The sequence below is a fragment of the Pan paniscus genome, chromosome 7 (assembly GCF_029289425.2).
Source record: "Pan paniscus chromosome 7, NHGRI_mPanPan1-v2.0_pri, whole genome shotgun sequence".
In the NCBI taxonomy this organism is placed as follows: Eukaryota; Metazoa; Chordata; class Mammalia; order Primates; family Hominidae; genus Pan; species Pan paniscus.
In genome coordinates, this window is record NC_073256.2 from 104709355 (window position 1) to 104726730 (window position 17376).

Here is a 17376-nt window from a genome sequence, read left to right on the forward strand (position 1 = left end):
TAACAGAGAGAGGATGGCGACCTCGCCTCTCTTTCCTCACAGCCAGTGAAGGAGCCAGAGCTTAGATTATAATGGAAGAGGAAGTGTTTGAAAGAAATACTTCTACCCCAAGTCTGCAAAGCCACAATTATAGTGAGGGACATTTTTAATTTAAGTTTGAGATTAAAGTTCTAAAACGAATGAATCTGATTGGTAAATTCTAGACAGCAACTATTTTAATAATAAAAACATGGCAGACTAGTTATGAAATCTGGCTAAGGTATCCTTTGAGGGAAACACTGTAACACAGGAAAACAAGGTTCAGCATACCAGGAGTTCTTTTACTGAAAAAAAGTAAATATCATTAGAGGCAAGTTTATGCTTTAAAAAGCAGGGATACTCTAATAAACCACTTAAATTTGGTGAGAATCTAAAACCTTTCTCGTATTTCTTCCAAATTTCCTTCTACTGCTTGCATTTATATTTTATTTATCATGTTTTTGAGATGTAGCATTTAATTCCATGTTTAGTCAAATAACTATTTTTGCTCATAAATTTGAATATTTGTAATATTATGTTTTTGTTTATGACTTTTTTTCCTAATTAGCTATAAATGGCATTTTTTTAACCAAAAGTACAAATGGAAGGCAAGTAGTAAACTGACTTGTAAAAAATCGGGAATTGAATATTTCTAAATTCCCCATGTTTATTACATAGAAACAGATTAGCATCCCAGAACCAGTTTGATACCTCCAGGTGCCAGTGATTCAAGTACCTGTGATGATGATGCCTTTTTGTTCCTTCATTCATCCTTCACTGGTCTCTTTTGTTTTGGACAATATTTTCTAATGTAGCATATTAATTCTTATAATAATTTTTCACCATATTTGCTATTTTTCATGGTTGCTTTATTTTTTATGGTTGTTTTGGATTTGTCATGGTTTTGTCACAGGTTTCCCACTTTGTATCAGAAATATCAAATTTTGATCCTCGCCTCTCTTCCATGCTTTTAATAAAAATATAATATCCAATCCTTGCCCATCTGTCATTATATTAATATTTTTGAGGTGATTAGAAAAGAGGAAAGAGACCATCATAAAGATATTTTAAATTAGGGGATCCAAAAGAATTTGAAATTTGGAAAGGGGAGAATGATTATGTGTTTTAATATGTTTGATTACTAATGATAATAATCTGTCTCTTGATCTAAAATATCAATCAAAAGTACTAAAATTTTGCATCAAAGAGCTAAAAAGGTACTGAGACAGTTGACATACTGTTTCCTAGACTAATATTGAATTCAAGTTCTTTTTTGTAAATATCTTGAAAAATAAACGGTGGTGTTTGTTAAACTACCGATAGCATTGGACAATCTGTGAGTCTATTGAATAAGTCAAAATAATATTGTTTTCTCACCTATTCCCAAACATATAAATGTGTGGTACTTTCATAGTTTTAGAAAATATTTATCCTCCTTAGAGAAGAATGACAATTTCATCTGATAATCATCAAAGCCCTATGAGTTCTGAAAGACTGTAGTTTTTATAAATAAATATACCTACGTGAAGAATAAGTCCTGTCAAATTCATCTAGTTTTCTTTTATGGTAGTGACAAACTTGATATATCAAAGAGAGGAATTGGATTATAATACTTCCTGACTGTTTAGTCAAGATTTAGTTTGAATTTTTATCAGAGAATGTAGAGAATGTAGCTCAAATTACACTTTTATTATCTGGTTTGAAAATTAGCAGTAGTATGATTTCCAAGCATAATTATGTGTGTTTTGATCTTATTTTAAGAATGTACAGTGGATAGAGTTTCAGAGGGATTTAGTTAATTATTCAAAAGCTTGATAGAGTTTAGGATTAATCCTTGGCAATCAATGAAATAAGTAAAGCTTGTATCTGAGTCTATTTGCTTTGTTAACTTCTTACATCTTCCTGCTTTTGCTTCATATGCCAAGGGAACCTTATTATAATGAATATGTACAGTGTTGCTTATAATTTGGGTGTGTCCAGTTTATATCACATCGGCTAAAGTCTTCCCAGTTGTTATTCTTTCAAGATGTGGCCAACTTGAAAGCGACAACCAGCTTAGGTCACTAATCAACCTGTTCCCATGTGTATCATGAATATAAGAAAAAATGGTAAACTGACTTGGCAAACATTTAACTATTTATGCATATTTTGTTGTTTTCTTGCTTATGTCAGTATGCCCCCATCTTTCTCCAGGTAGGATTTGATATAGCAAACATGTTAATTGGAAAAACTAAAAAAATTACAGCAACATATTTAGTGCAGAAAGATAAAGTATGTGAAAATCATAATAATAACAGTAATAGTCAAAATTATATCTAGTTATCTCAAACCAAATGTGGAGTGTTTCAGTCACAAAATACATAGGCTGTACATCCCTTCAATTTTTTGACATCAATCTCTTCCAGTTCAATTTACTCTTCAGGGAATCAAAAGTCTTAGTCCCATGAGACACTCTTGAGCATCCCAGAACCAGTTTGATACCTCGAGGTGCCAGTGATTCAAGTACCTGTGATGGTGATGCCTTTTTATTCCTTCATTCATCCTTCACTGGTCTCTTTTGTCTTGGACAATATTTTCTAGTGTAGCATATTAATTCTTTTAATAATTTTTCACCATATTTGTTACCTTTTATGGTTGCTTTAGGTCTTATCATATAAATTTCAATTTAGCAGAATCTACTTCAGATTTTTACTAACTTAATTCCAGTTTTAAATGTGACTCATATAGCTCTATTTCCATTTCCTCCTTTATATGTTATGATTATACATATTGCATCTACATATGTTACAAATTTAACAATACATTATTATTTTATATAAAGTTATGTCTCAAAAACAAAGAAAAAAGAGATCAAATATATATTTATAGGGTTCATTATATTAGACATCATATTTACCATTTCTAGTCATTTTTATTTGTTCCTGTGGACTTGAGTTGTCATCTGATATGCTTTCCTTAGTTCAGTATCAGTTTTCTCCCACCTGCTTTCTTATGCTGCTATTGGCAAATATATTATATTTCTATATGTTATAGATCCAACAACATTATACACATATTATTTCACACAATCACTCTTTATGAGTAAGAGAAGAATGGATAAGAAATATGCATTTCTCCTACCTTTTACAATTACACATTTACCTTTAGTGGTACTTTTTGATTTTTCATGTGGATTCAAATTACTATCTTGGGATGCTTGTTTGCAGCCTGAAGAACTTTTTTTAGTATTTCTTTGAGGGAGTATATGCTAGTAACAAATACTGCCAGGTTTTCTTGTACTGAGAATTTCTTCATTTCTCCTTTACTTTTGAAAGACAGCTTTGCAGGGTGTAGGATTTGAAGCTGAAATTGGGTTATTTTGTGTAAGTTAAAAATGCAATCCCACTTTCTTCTGGCTTCTATTGTTTCTGATGTGAAGACAGCTGTTAATTTTATTGGGATTCACTTATAAGTGACAAGGCTTTTGCTTGCTGGTTTCAATATTTTCTCCTTGTCTTTGGCTTAAAGAAGTTTTACCATAATGTGTCTGTTTGCTTATTTTCTTACCTAGTACTAGAATTTTCTGTCACATACTTTATAGCCCTATTTATTACTAATCTCTCTGTTTCTGACTGTCTCATATATTGTTAGCTATGCTAATCAGTTTTAAAGTTTTTCTTGTTATTCACCCACTTAGAAATAGTCTATGTCCTCTCATTGTTATTCAGGTAAAATGCAAAATCTTTAATGTAGTTTGAAAGGCCATTTGTATCTGGGCCCTACCTATATCTCAAAGTTTTAATTTTAATAATTCTTCTCTTTTTGTTCATGTTTCTGCCAACCTGGATTTTATTAGTTCTTCTAGTGTCACTATTGCCATTGAGGGCTTTTACACATGTTGTTCCTTCTTCCTGGAGAAGTTACTTACCCCTCATTTCAGTATATTTACTATTGTTAAGATAATGTTTTCTGGACCAATTGAGATTCTATTGTCTTTCTTGCTTGCAGAGATGCCTCTTTGTCTCTCTGGGGGTCAAGAAACATTTTCTGCTAAAGAGTAGATACTAAATATTAGCTTTGTAGGTCATATAGTGCCTCTGTTACATATCCGCCTCCTTCTTCTTTTTAATGCCTTTAACAGTGTAAGAATCACCCTTAGTTGTAGTGTTATAAAAAAAATGGGCCTTGGGTCAGATTTGGTCCGTGGTCTAAAGTTTTCCAACTCCTGTCCTATCTTATTTTGTTAATTGCCTTATTTTTTAGGGTGAGGGGGCACAGGGGACAAGGTCTCATTATATTATCCAGGCTGGACTCAAACTCCTGGGTTCAAGTGATCATTCAACCTCAGCCATTCGAGTAGCTGAGACTAAAGGCACATGCCACCATGCCTGGCTTTCCTTGTATTATCTTAACACTCATTATGCTGTGTCATAATTAATAGCTTAAGGGTCAGTTTGTCCACTAGACTTAAAATTTCTTTGGAATGGAACCATCTTATTTTATTTTTTTATTTTTATTTTTATTTTTTTATTATACTTTAAGTTTTAGGGAACATGTGCACATTGTGCAGGTTAGTTACATATGTATACATGTGCCATGCTGGTGCGCTGCACCCACTAACTCGTCATCTAGCATTAGGTATATCTCCCAATGCTACCCCTCCCCCCTCCCCCCACCCCACCACAGTCCCCAGAGTGTGATATTCCCCTTCCTGTGTCCATGTGATCTCATTGTTCAATTCCCACCTATGAGTGAGAATATGCGGTGTTTGGTTTTTTTGTTCTTGCGATAGTTTACTGAGAATGATGGTTTCCAATTTCATCCATGTCCCTACAAAGGACATGAACTCATCATTTTTTATGGCTGCATAGTATTCCATGGTGTATATGTGCCACATTTTCTTAATCCAGTCTATCATTGTTGGACATTTGGGTTGGTTCCAAGTCTTTGCTATTGTGAATAATGCCGCAATAAACATACGTGTGCATGTGTCTTTATAGCAGCATGATTTATAGTCATTTGTGTATATACCCAGTAATGGGATGGCTGGGTCAAATGGTATTTCTAGTTCTAGATCCCTGAGGAATCGCCACACTGACTTCCACAATGGTTGAACTAGTTTACAGTCCCACCAACAGTGTAAAAGTGTTCCTATTTCTCCACATCCTCTCCAGCACCTGTTGTTTCCTGACTTTTTAATGATTGCCATTCTAACTGGTGTGAGATGATATCTCATAGTGGTTTTGATTTGCATTTCTCTGATGGCCAGTGATGATGAGCATTTTTTCATGTATTTTTTGGCTGCATAAATGTCTTCTTTTGAGAAGTGTCTGTTCATGTCCTTCGCCCACTTTGTGAAGGGGTTGTTAGTTTTTTTCTTGTAAATTTGTTTGAGTTCATTGTAGATTCTGGATATTAGCCCTTTGTCAGATGAGTAGGTTGCGAAAATTTTCTCCCATTTTGTAGGTTGCCTGTTCACTCTGATGGTAGTTTCTTTTGCTGTGCAGAAGCTCTTTAGTTTAATTAGATCCCATTTGTCAATTTTGTCTTTTGTTGCCATTGCTTTTGGTGTTTTAGACATGAAGTCCTTGCCCATGCCTATGTCCTGAATGGTAATGCCTAGGTTTTCTTCTAGGGTTTTTATGGTTTTAGGTCTAACGTTTAAATCTTTAATCCATCTTGAATTGATTTTTGTATAAGGTGTATAAATTAGGTATTGATGGGACGTATTTCAAAATAATAAGAGCTATCTATGACAAACCCACAGCCAATATCATACTGAATGGGCAAAAACTGGAAGCATTCCCTTTGAAAACTGGCACAAGACAGGGATGCCCTCTCTCACCGCTCCTATTCAACATAGTGTTGGAAGTTCTGGCCAGGGCAATCAGGCAGGAGAAGGAAATAAAGGGTATTCAATTAGGAAAAGAGGAAGTCAAATTGTCCCTGTTGGCAGACGACATGATTGTTTATCCAGAAAACCCCATCGTCTCAGCCCAAAATCTCCTTAAGCTGATAAGCAACTTCAGCAAAGTCTCAGGATACAAAATCAATGTACAAAAATCACAAGCATTCTTATACAACAATAACAGACAAACAGAGAGCCAAATCATGAGTGAACTCCCATTCACAATTGCTTCAAAGAGAATAAAATACCCAGGAATCCAACTTACAAGGGATGTGAAGGACCTGTTCAAGGAGAACTACAAACCACTGCTCAAGGAAATAAAAGTGGATACAAACAAATGGAAGAACATTCCATGCTCATGGGTAGGAAGAATCAATATCGTGAAAATGGCCATACTGCCCGAGGTAATTTACAGATTCAATGCCATCCCCATCAAGCTACCAATGACTTTCTTCACAGAATTGGAAAAAACTACTTTAAAGTTCATATGGAACCAAAAAAGAGCCCGCATCGCCAAGTCAATCCTAAGCCAAAAGAACAAAGCTGGAGGCATCAGACTACCTGACTTCAAACTATACTACAAGGCTACAGTAACCAAAACAGCCATATAGATCAATGGAACAGAACAGAGCCCTCAGAAATAACGCTGCATACCTACAACTATCTGATCTTTGACAAACCTGAGAAAAACAAGCAATGGGGAAAGGATTCCCTATTTAATAAATGGTGCTGGGAAAACTGGCTAGCCATATGTAGAAAGCTGGAACCATCTTATTTTTTAGTACCCAACAAATATCTAGAATTTGCAAGCCCTTGAAAATATTGTTGATGAGTGAATGAATATTTTGATGTCAGTGTTTACCCTTAGACCAAAGTTATGACTTTTTTCTTCCAAAAGAAAATAATTTAACTCTTTGCTGCTCAGTACATCTGGGTTGTATTAACATTTGGCATTAATTCTCTCTGTTTGAGGAAAATGCTGTCATTGATTCAATCTTAAAATATATTAATACATTTATTGATAAATCTCCTGATTAAAACACAATCTGTTGCTTTGCTATCTTTGAGTAGATGTTTTACAGAATTGCATCGTTGCAATAAATCAACCATTAATAATGCTGAAAGGCTATACTGTCTTAAACTCACAATCCTGAGAGAATAAAGGCAATTTGGATTTAAGGTGAGGTTAAATAAGGAAAACATTAGCACGGCATTAAGGACAACAATAGTTAAAGAAGTTTGAAAGTCTGTTCTCTTCAGTGAATCACCAAGAGTAAAAGATTTGTAGAATCTATCAACTAATTTTTATTTTTGGTCATCATGTTTAATTTTCAGTATGCATGCGGCAAGCTTTCTACTACATGGGGTGTGAGAAATGGAATGATCACTGATAAATGCAATTTAAGTATAATTTCCCTCCTTCTTATTAAGTTTGTCATCATATGTATTGTTCTTATTAATACAACTGTAAGAAAAAATGTTGGTGAATGATGAATACTGTAGATTATATGGCTCAATGCCTCTTCCAAACACTTCTAACCAACCTGTGAAAGCTAAAAACAGCTAAAGACTACATGTTCTAGAATCCTTTGTAAAAGTTTTAATTTTGACTGTGGCCTCCATTCTGCCCAGTATATATTTCTCTGCAGTATTTGGAAGAAGTTAGGAGCAGCTCTCCTTGCAACCATGGTGATGAGCATGGTGGTTCTAAAGTTCATCCCCTGTTTCACACGTGATGAGTGGCACAGAGCAGCAGGAGTGAGGTTTCCTTTAGAAGAGCTCTGTGTTGTGAGTGGGCATTTCCGCTGGCTACTCTATTTTCTTGCTCTATAGTATTGAATTCTAGTTTTATGGCCCTACTAGAGCTTCCTAACACCCTCTGATAAACGACTTTTTATTTAAGTTAGATCGCAAGAGTCTGCTGTCTGTACCTAGGAACAAAGGGCTGTGCACTGGGTGTTCATTCTACCAATGGTCTCCTTTGTGAATACCTAGTTTTTTCAACATTTTTTCATTTCAAAAATAAATTTTTTCATAAGAAATATGAAATTTGTCTCTTCATATTTTTAACATCTGTGTACAGAACACCATGCTAGTTGCTTTTGTTGTGGCAATGAAAAGAAATACATTTTTAAATCACTTAAAATCAGGCCGGACACAGTGGCTCACACCCATATCCCAGCACTTTGGGAGGCTGAGGTGGGCTGACCACCTGAGGTCAGGAGCTCAAGACCAGCCTGGACAACATGATGAAACCACGTCTCTGCTAAAAGAACAAAAATTAGCCAGGCACAGTGGCAGGCGCCTGTAATCCCAGCTACCTAGGAGGCTGAGGCAGGAGAATCTCTTGAACCAGGAGGCTGAGGTTGCAGTGAGCCGAGATCGTGCTGCTGCACTCCAGCCTGGGTGACAGAGCAAGACTCCGTCTCAAAAAATAAAATAAAATAAAATCACTTAAAGTCAAATGCTTCAGTAACTACACTGTACTCCTTACTATGTAGGACAGTTTGTTGATCTCAAAGATTTAATAATTAGAAAAATACAAAAAGTATGATTTTTAAACAATTGAGATAGATCAAAATATGATGTCTTAAAATGATTTTCACTATCTCATGGACATATATATTATCTAACATAATAAATATCAACACACACAGTGGAAACTGAATAGGAGAGAGGATTTTTTGGATATGGTTTAACCCAAAGTAGGACTGATAATGTTAGGCAGGAAAAATAGCATAAGCCAATATATGGTTTGCAGATCTTGCTTTAGAAAAGTTGATCAAACAGCCCAATTTAATCAGATGCATATTCATGAACATTGGGAGATCAGTCAGACTTTCTGTAGTCTCAGGCATTTTAAATACCATATTCATATGCTTGGGCTTTAACTTACAGATAATGTGACATCATTAAAGGTTTTGAATAACAGAAGAGACCTGAAAAAGTCAAAGTTTTAGGGGAATAGCAGAGCAATATGAGTGATAGTTGAAAGGAGAGAGGTACTAGAAAACCAGAACAATTAGGAGTCTATTTTGGTAGTACCAGAGGCAAACAGATGAGAGGCAATGGAGATAAGAAGTAGTGGTGACAGTAATAATGGAAATAAATTAATATGAGGAATGTTTTCATTATTTGGGAGTATTGTATAGAATAGATCTTTTCAAATACATTTCCACTTCTTTGCAACGCTGACAGTCTATACATGTTGGGGATGTTCTGGTTTTTCAGATCTCTACCAGAGTGCTCTGTTGCTGCACAGATGCATATGTCTGTGGATGTCAGTTTAAACACACATCAGACACTGAGAACGGATTCTCAAGCATGGGTTGAAAGGGACCTGTGCTCTCACCCACCACCTGCAGCATTAGAACATACATTTCCTGGTATTTCTCACTGTCTCCACTCCAAAGTCTTTTGTGAGTGCAGGCCACTATTTATATATGTTCAGAGGAGAGTTGCTTTTATTTTCTTACCCAGAGCCCAAGCATGAAGATAGTTTCCAGAATGACTCATTTCATGTGTGGAAAGATATTTTTAATTCACATTTTCATTGATAGTCTTCATTGACATTATTTTCCCTTTACTCTTACTTTTGTCATTAAAACTCAAGCACTTTGACTATTGCCATCTGCAAATGTTCCCAAGGCTTCTTATGGGCCTGTTTACCACTTTTTTCAGCTTTATCTGTAATATATATTTTTTTACTATGAAAGGATTTATGGTGATATTGATCATCTAAAGGTACAAATTCAGAATATATGTATTTTATTGTTTTCTAAATAATATTTATTAAGATTACTTAAATATAATCCAGTATCTCAACATAGACTTTTCTGTGAGAATTTTTTTTTTACAATTCAAGAATCTTCAATTTATTTTCCATGAAGCTTCTTTTTTTATAACTGTTTACTTATGATTTCATAGTATACCTTTTTGCTAGAGTAATAATTAGTAATAGAAATGTGTGATGGCTATGTAAAATTTAATGATTTCATTTACATTCTCTGAAAAGAGCTTCTAATATTATTACCAGAGAAGCTTTAATAATTTACCTCATAACTATTATGGCTAGAAATATCATTAAAATATAATGTTATAGTATAACAATGCACTACAGAATCACTGATTTTGTTTTCAATCAGTTTTGACTTTGACAAAGATATTTATATCTATAGAATACTTCAAACATACTTTGTAGAAAGTATATAGTTTAATTTCTTACTCAGAATTTAGCCTTCTGATTTTATTAATAATATGATAAATGTGAACAGTATATTAGTTATGTAAAGTTAAAGTACTGCTTATTTAAATAATTATCCAGCTGCTAGATAATAATTAAATTAAAATAAATTAAGAATTTATTTAATTAATTCAAATCCCTCAGAAGTAGATAAGATAAAATTAAACACCTTTTAATAATGGAACACTCATCTATTCAAATTCCCCATGAGTAGATGGAGCTTTTCATCAGTAACCCAGGCAACTACTGAAGCTCTTTATAGAGCTCTTTTCTCTACCTCTTTCTACTTCTCACAAATGACCATTGCTTCTTTATTTTGTCACAACATAAACTATATTTCCTATTATTGCAATTAACTTTTAGTATTGTGTCTCCTGACATTTAGAAGGAAAGTTGCATTTCTCTTCACCTAAAAAATAAAATTGCATAATTTCATTTTCTCACATTTGAAGCAAACTTAATATATAAAAATAAATTTGAAACTTTTTTCTCTAAGCAAACCAAATATGTGAACATTTAAATCTAGAGAAATGCTAAATTATAAATACTATTCATTTTAATAAAAGTAATTTCTACTAAAATTTCCAAAGTAGAACTTTTAAAAATGCGAACTCTTATGTTTCGCTATGAATATTATTTATAACCAAAGTGTTAACAATGATTATTGCTGCTTGGTGCTATTGATTGTCTTTTTTCCTGTTTTTCTGTATATTCTAGACATTCTATAATAAGTACATATGTTTATAGCAAAATAAATAGGTACAATTATAATACAATTTGATTTCTAAAAACCTAAAACAATATTTTTAATAAAGAAGCAATTCGTATTGGATGTTGTGATCCACCATTCCTGTCTTCTACCCATAGGAGTGCATTAGCATAAGTCCTTGCCATCTTAGATTTGACAGTTTTCATGAACTTTGGTAATACATACTTTTGGGAATGCCTTCTGCATGGAAAGTTTCTTCACATTTGGAGGGATAAAATGAACAAAGATAGAGCCCAAAATAATAGAAGTAGTCAGTTAGGTATGTAGGGGAGGGAGAAAGGGGGAAGAAGTGAAAATAGAAAAGAGGTTCTTACTTGCTTCCAAATTCTAAGGCCAGGTCATTAGTGTGTAAAAGTAAATAAGGCCAAAGGGTTTCTTTGTGAATGGTGACATCTTGAGTATGTCTAACAAGAGGACATAAAGAAGCAGGATTGACTGTTGCAAAAGTAATTAGAATCTATATATATGTCTATATAATTTGGTATATATATACACGTATATATATACATATATATGTGTGTCTATATAATTTGGTAATGCTGTTGTGACCAATGATCACTGAATTCATTTCCTTTGTATATCTGATGTCTATAAAAAGAGAAATAAGACTTTAAATCATAAAACGGGCTATAATTCATAAAGTATCATGGTGTAATAATATATGGTTTGAGGAAGTATCTTAGGCTGATACTTACAGAAATATAATGCAAGCCACATATATCATTTTAAATTTTCTAGCACATACATTTAAAAAGTAAAAAATTAGGCCAGCGTGGTGGCTCACGCCTGTAATCCTAGCACTTTGGGAGGCCGAGGCGGGCAGATCGCGAGGTCGGGAAATCAAGGCCATCCTAGCTAACATGGTGAAACCCCTTCTCTACTAAAAATACAAACAAAAATTGGCCGGGCTTGGTGGCGGGTGCCTGTAGTCCCAGCTACTCCGGAGGCTGAGGCAGGAGAAAGGCGTGAACCAGAGAGGTGGAGCTTGCAGTGAGCCAAGATTGTGCCACTGCAGTCCAGCCTGGGTCCGTCTCAAAAAAAAAAAAAAAAAAAAAAAGGAAAAAATTAAATAATATATTTTATGTAACACATACACATATCTAATTTAATATGTGACCAACATAAAAATTACTAATTAGACACTTTATACCTTTTTCGTATTTTGTTTTCATATTAAGTCTTCAAAATCCAGTGTTATTGTACACTTACAGCGTATCTCTATTTGACCTTGCCGCATTTTAAATGCTCAATAGCTACATGTGGCTAGCAGCTACCCTATGGGATAGCACAGTCGTAGAACAAGAAATACTCTTTCTGATACTGTAAAACAGAAAAAGAGGCAAAAATATTGGCGTAACAGATATACAGATATGAATTTTTAAATCTGTGTAAAGATGAACTATTATTTCTTTTTAAAATATCTTATAAATCATTTTAATAATAACTTCCTAAAAAGTGACTAGAGCTAAGAGAGTGAACCATGTCAATAAAAGTTTGTTTTTCTTATTCTGACATTTGAATGTCCTTAATTTGTCTGTAATCACACATTTACAGATGCATTTGTGAGAATGTGGGGTGTGTGTGTGTGTGATTATCTCAAGAAAATGAAAACATATTTACCTGCAATATTTTAATTTTCATTTTAAAATAAACTATGTTGCACTAATAAATCTGTTGATTTATTATGAATTAAATATCTTAGATCTTAATATTTATGGATGCTAATGGGCCTCATGAAGTGATATTTATATCTCTATATTCTATCTAGAATTCTATATTTTATCTAGAATTCTATATTCTATATATTCTCTCTACATATTCTATATCTCTATATCTATATTAATAAGATCCTTATTAATATAAACATTAACATATTAATAAGAGCTTTATTATTAATATAGATTTGTATAAGCTGAGCTGTATTTTAAATACATCAGGAAACAATATTTACAGACATAATAATTATTTGAAAAAGTAATTTTCAAATTTTTTGTAAATCTGATTTTTATTATTGTTATTGTAACTACATTGCTATTTTTTTATTATAAAGGTAATTTTATATTCCACAAAGTTTTACCCCACTTGCAAATAGACGATGCATGTTTATAGTTTAAAAATTATATAGATTCATGGTATCATAAATTTGAAATCTAAAGTATTCCCCTCCCCTCAAGAAAATAGTATTAACTGCTTAGGTTCCCAGGACAAAGCGCGATGGAAGACTTAACGTATCCTTCTCTGCTTCTGAAAATGAGGGGCTACTCCTCACCCCATGATCGCTACACCCTGACCCATTGAACAACATAAATGGATATTCCTTTAGCTTCAAATGTGCCTTGGTTTCTTTTTTCCCTCTTTTTTTTTTTTTTTTTTTTTGAGATGGAGCCTCTCACTGTCGCCCAGGCTGGAGTGCAGTGGAGCCATCTTGGCTCACTGCAACCTTCACCTCCCGGGTTCAAGTGATTATCCTGCTTCAGCCTCCTGAGTAGCCAGGATTACAGGCTCCCACCATGAAGCCCGGCTAATTTTTTGTAGTTTTAGTAGACATGGGGTTTCACCGTGTTGGCCAGGCTGGTCTCGAACTCCTGACCTTGTGATTTGCCTTCCTTGGCCTCCCAAAGTGCTGGGATTACAGATGTGAACCACTGTGCCCGGCCCAAATGTGCCTTGGTTTCTTTGCTTTGTCCAGAAGATTGGGTAAGGGAAAAATCAGCATTTATTGAACATCTGCTCTGTGTCAGCTACTTTCTAGTTACTTTCACACACATTGTCTCATTTACTTCTCAAAACCTCTATCAGAAAAGTATATTTGCTTTATTAATACAGAAACTCAATCTCAAACGTTTACCATTCCAAGATTAGACTTTTGGTAAATGTCATGTTTGAAATCCAGAACTGATAAATGTGAAAATAAATCTTCTTTCCGTTACATTATGAAATTTCTTGAAGAGTTTTTCTAGTGTTTGGAAAAGTCTGAAGCAACTACCTGTGGGTTTGCAGAGGTAAGAGTATCACGACACCAGTCAGTACAAAAATCTGGGTTTTATTTATTCATTTGTAAACTCAAGCCAGTTCTCTATTCCACTTTTTCCAATTATTTGCTTTTGAGAGTCTCAGGATTACCCTTCCTTCCTCTCCTTCCACATTTTCTCCCCTGTCCCTTCTCCTGGCCATGCTTCTCTAGTCCCGATGGTCTTGTTTAGATCACAATGCGGTTTGTAGATTTTCCTTCACTCTCTCTTTCAGAAAAAAATGCCAAAATGGTGTTTTAAGAAGCTTTTATTGCTGTAATAAACAGAAAGAAATAGACATATGGTTAAAAAGCTCCTCACAGCATTCCATCTTCTCCTCCTGTTCACATAGACCTTCCTTAGTTTTCATGTAAATGAAATAAGTCTTTGGGAACATGCAGTCCTGAATTAGATCCAAATGCATTTCCCAGAAAATCATAGATTAAATGGATGTTGGATTGTTAATTTGATAAGTTAATTGGATTCCTTGTTTGTTGGAGAAGACCAGAATGAGGGCTGAAAACTCAGTCCAAATATGAGACAGAGTGAGTAATAGCTATGAAAATTGTCCCAGATCATTTGTCACCTGGGTGTATGTTAGAAAAAGGTACTACTTTCTCATGGCAGATGTGGCCCTATGCTAGGGAACACATAGTGGTAGGATCATGAGCTGGATTTCAGCCACACCACACCCTGCAGCCAGGTGTCCTTTTGCAGTGAACAACCTGCAAAATCATGTATATGCAGTGACCTTCCATCTCTCTGTTCCTTTCTCCTTCCACATATAACATTCTGAAATCATATACTTGAGCTTGGATTATAAATAGGGCCAATGGCCTAGAAATATGGAGAAAAAAATGAAAAATATAATACAGTGAAAGGGAAACATGAAGAGTTTTCTTAGCCCATTGGACACTTGGCTTAACCAGGCAAATGTTAATATGTGGAGAACATATGCAAATCAGTTATCCATAAGTCAGCATCACTTGCAGTTTAAAAAATATAAATATGATATCAAAACTCAATATTATAGTTTTATGAATTATAAAGTATTTTTAAATATTTTCAAATTGACTTTATTAATCTTATTCTCAGAAATGGAAACTATTTTAACAAAATATTTGTGTCCATGTATGTAGCCACAGAGATTAGACACAGACACAGCATGCTCTAATGACGATGAATTATATCTCAATCAATAAGTATTTACAATATATAAAACCCCAAAAGTCTGGAGAGTCACCAGAACGAGTACCTGTTACTATTGATTTTAAAATCCATATTGAAAAACTTAAAAAAATCTAAAGTTATGCATTGTTCAGGTAGAAACTAGACACACTAACTTCTAAGAAGCTAAAATTTTGTAGCTATACTGGTATGTTAGGGCCACTAGCTGGTCACTTAATTGAAGACATTAGAAAATCATATAAAATGACATATATAGCTTAAGCATTTTATTTTAATTGAAAGTATTTATCAGGGAGTCAGACACAATGGATAGTGCTTGTAGTCCCAGCTACTCAGGAGGCCAAGGTGGGAAGATTATTAGATGTATATGTGTGTGTATACACACACACATACACACACACATTCTATTTCCAATGTTTGGAGGGTGAAGGCCTCTTATTTTAGTATGGTTCCACTGATTGGAGATCTGAATTTTTTTGTGTACTTATGAATTTTAGCATAAATTCATTTAAAGAGGGACAACAAATAAAATCTTTTGTGAAGACTAAAAATTTCTTTTGTACAATACAAAAGATGAAACAAAATGTTGGTTCTTTGAAAAAATAAATAAAATTGATAGACCATTGGCATGATTAACCAAGAAAAGAAGAGAGAAAATCCAAATAACCCCACTAAGAAACAAAACAGGAGATATTACAACTGACACCACTGAAATACAGAAGATCACTCAAGGCTACTATGAACACCTTTACATACATAAACTAGAAGATCTAGAAGAGATGGATAAATTCCTGGAAAAAATACAACCCTCCTAGCTTAAATCAGGAAGAATTAGATACCCTGAACAGACTAATAACAAGCAGCAAGATTGAAATGGTAATTTAAAAATTGCCAACAAAAAAAGTCCAGGACCAGATGGATTCACAGCAGAATTCTACCAAACATTCAAAGAATTGGTACTAATCCTTTTGAAATAATACCACAAGATAGAGAAAGAAAGAACCCTCCTTAATTTATTTTATGAAGCCAGCATCACCCCAATACCAAAACCAGGAAAGGACATAACCAAAAAAAAAAACTACAGACCAATAGCCTTGATGAACACAGATGCTAAAATCCTTAATAAAATATTTGCTAACTAAATCCAACAACTTATCAAAAAGATAATCTGCCATGATAACGTGGGTTTCATACCAAAGATGCAGGGATAGTTTAGCATATGCAAGTCAATAAATGTGATACACCATATAAACAGAACGCAAGTCAATAAATGTGATACACCACATAAACAGAATTAAAAACAAAAATCACAACTAAGAGCAGAACTGAAGGAAATAGAGACACAAAAAACCCTTCAAAAAATCAATGAATCCAGGACCTGATTTTTTGAAAAGATCAACAAAATTGATAGACCACTAGCAAGACTGATGAAGAAAAGAGAGAAGAATCAAATAGAGGAAATAAAAAATGATAAAGGGGATATCACCACCAATCCCACAGAAATACAAACTACCATCAGAGAATAATATAAACACCTCTATGCAAATAAACTAGAAAATCTAGAAGAAATGGATAAATTCCTCGACACATATACCCGCCCAAGATTAAACCAGGAAGAATTTGAATCTCTGAATAGACCAACAACAGGCTCTGAAATTGAGGCAGTAATTAATAGCTTACCAACCAAAAAAAGTCCAGGACCAGACGGATTCACAGCCGAATTCTACCAGAGGTACAAGGAGGAGCTGGTACCATTCCTTCTGAAACTATTCCAATCAATAGAAGAAGAGGGAATCCTCCCTAACTCATTTTATGAGGCAAGCATCATCCTGATACCAAAGCCTGGCAGAGACACAACAAAAAAAGAGAATTTTAGACCAATATCCCTGATGAACATCGAAGCAAAAATCCTCAATAAAATACTGGCAAACTGAATCCAGTGGCACATCAAAAAGCTTATCCAACATGATCAAGTGGGCTTCATCGCTGGGATGCAAGGCTGGTTCAACATACACAAATCAATGAACGTAATCCAGCATAGAAACAGAACCAATGACAAAAACCACATGATTATCTCAATAGATGCAGAAAAGGCCTTTGACAAAATTCAACAACCCTTCATGCTAAAAACTCTCAATAAATTAGGTATTGATGGGACGTATCTCAAAATAATAAGAGCTATTTATGACAAACCCACAGCCAATATCCTGAATGGGCAAAAACTGGAAGCATTCCCTTTGAAAACTGGCACAAGACAGGG

The 17376-nt window shown here is 34.2% G+C and overlaps 1 protein-coding gene across 3 annotated transcripts in view; it reads left to right on the top strand.

Annotated features, from left to right (window-relative positions):
• CNBD1 (cyclic nucleotide binding domain containing 1) overlaps positions 1–17376 on the top strand; it is a 636725-nt gene that overhangs the window by 425267 nt on the left and 194082 nt on the right. The window lies entirely within an intron of this gene.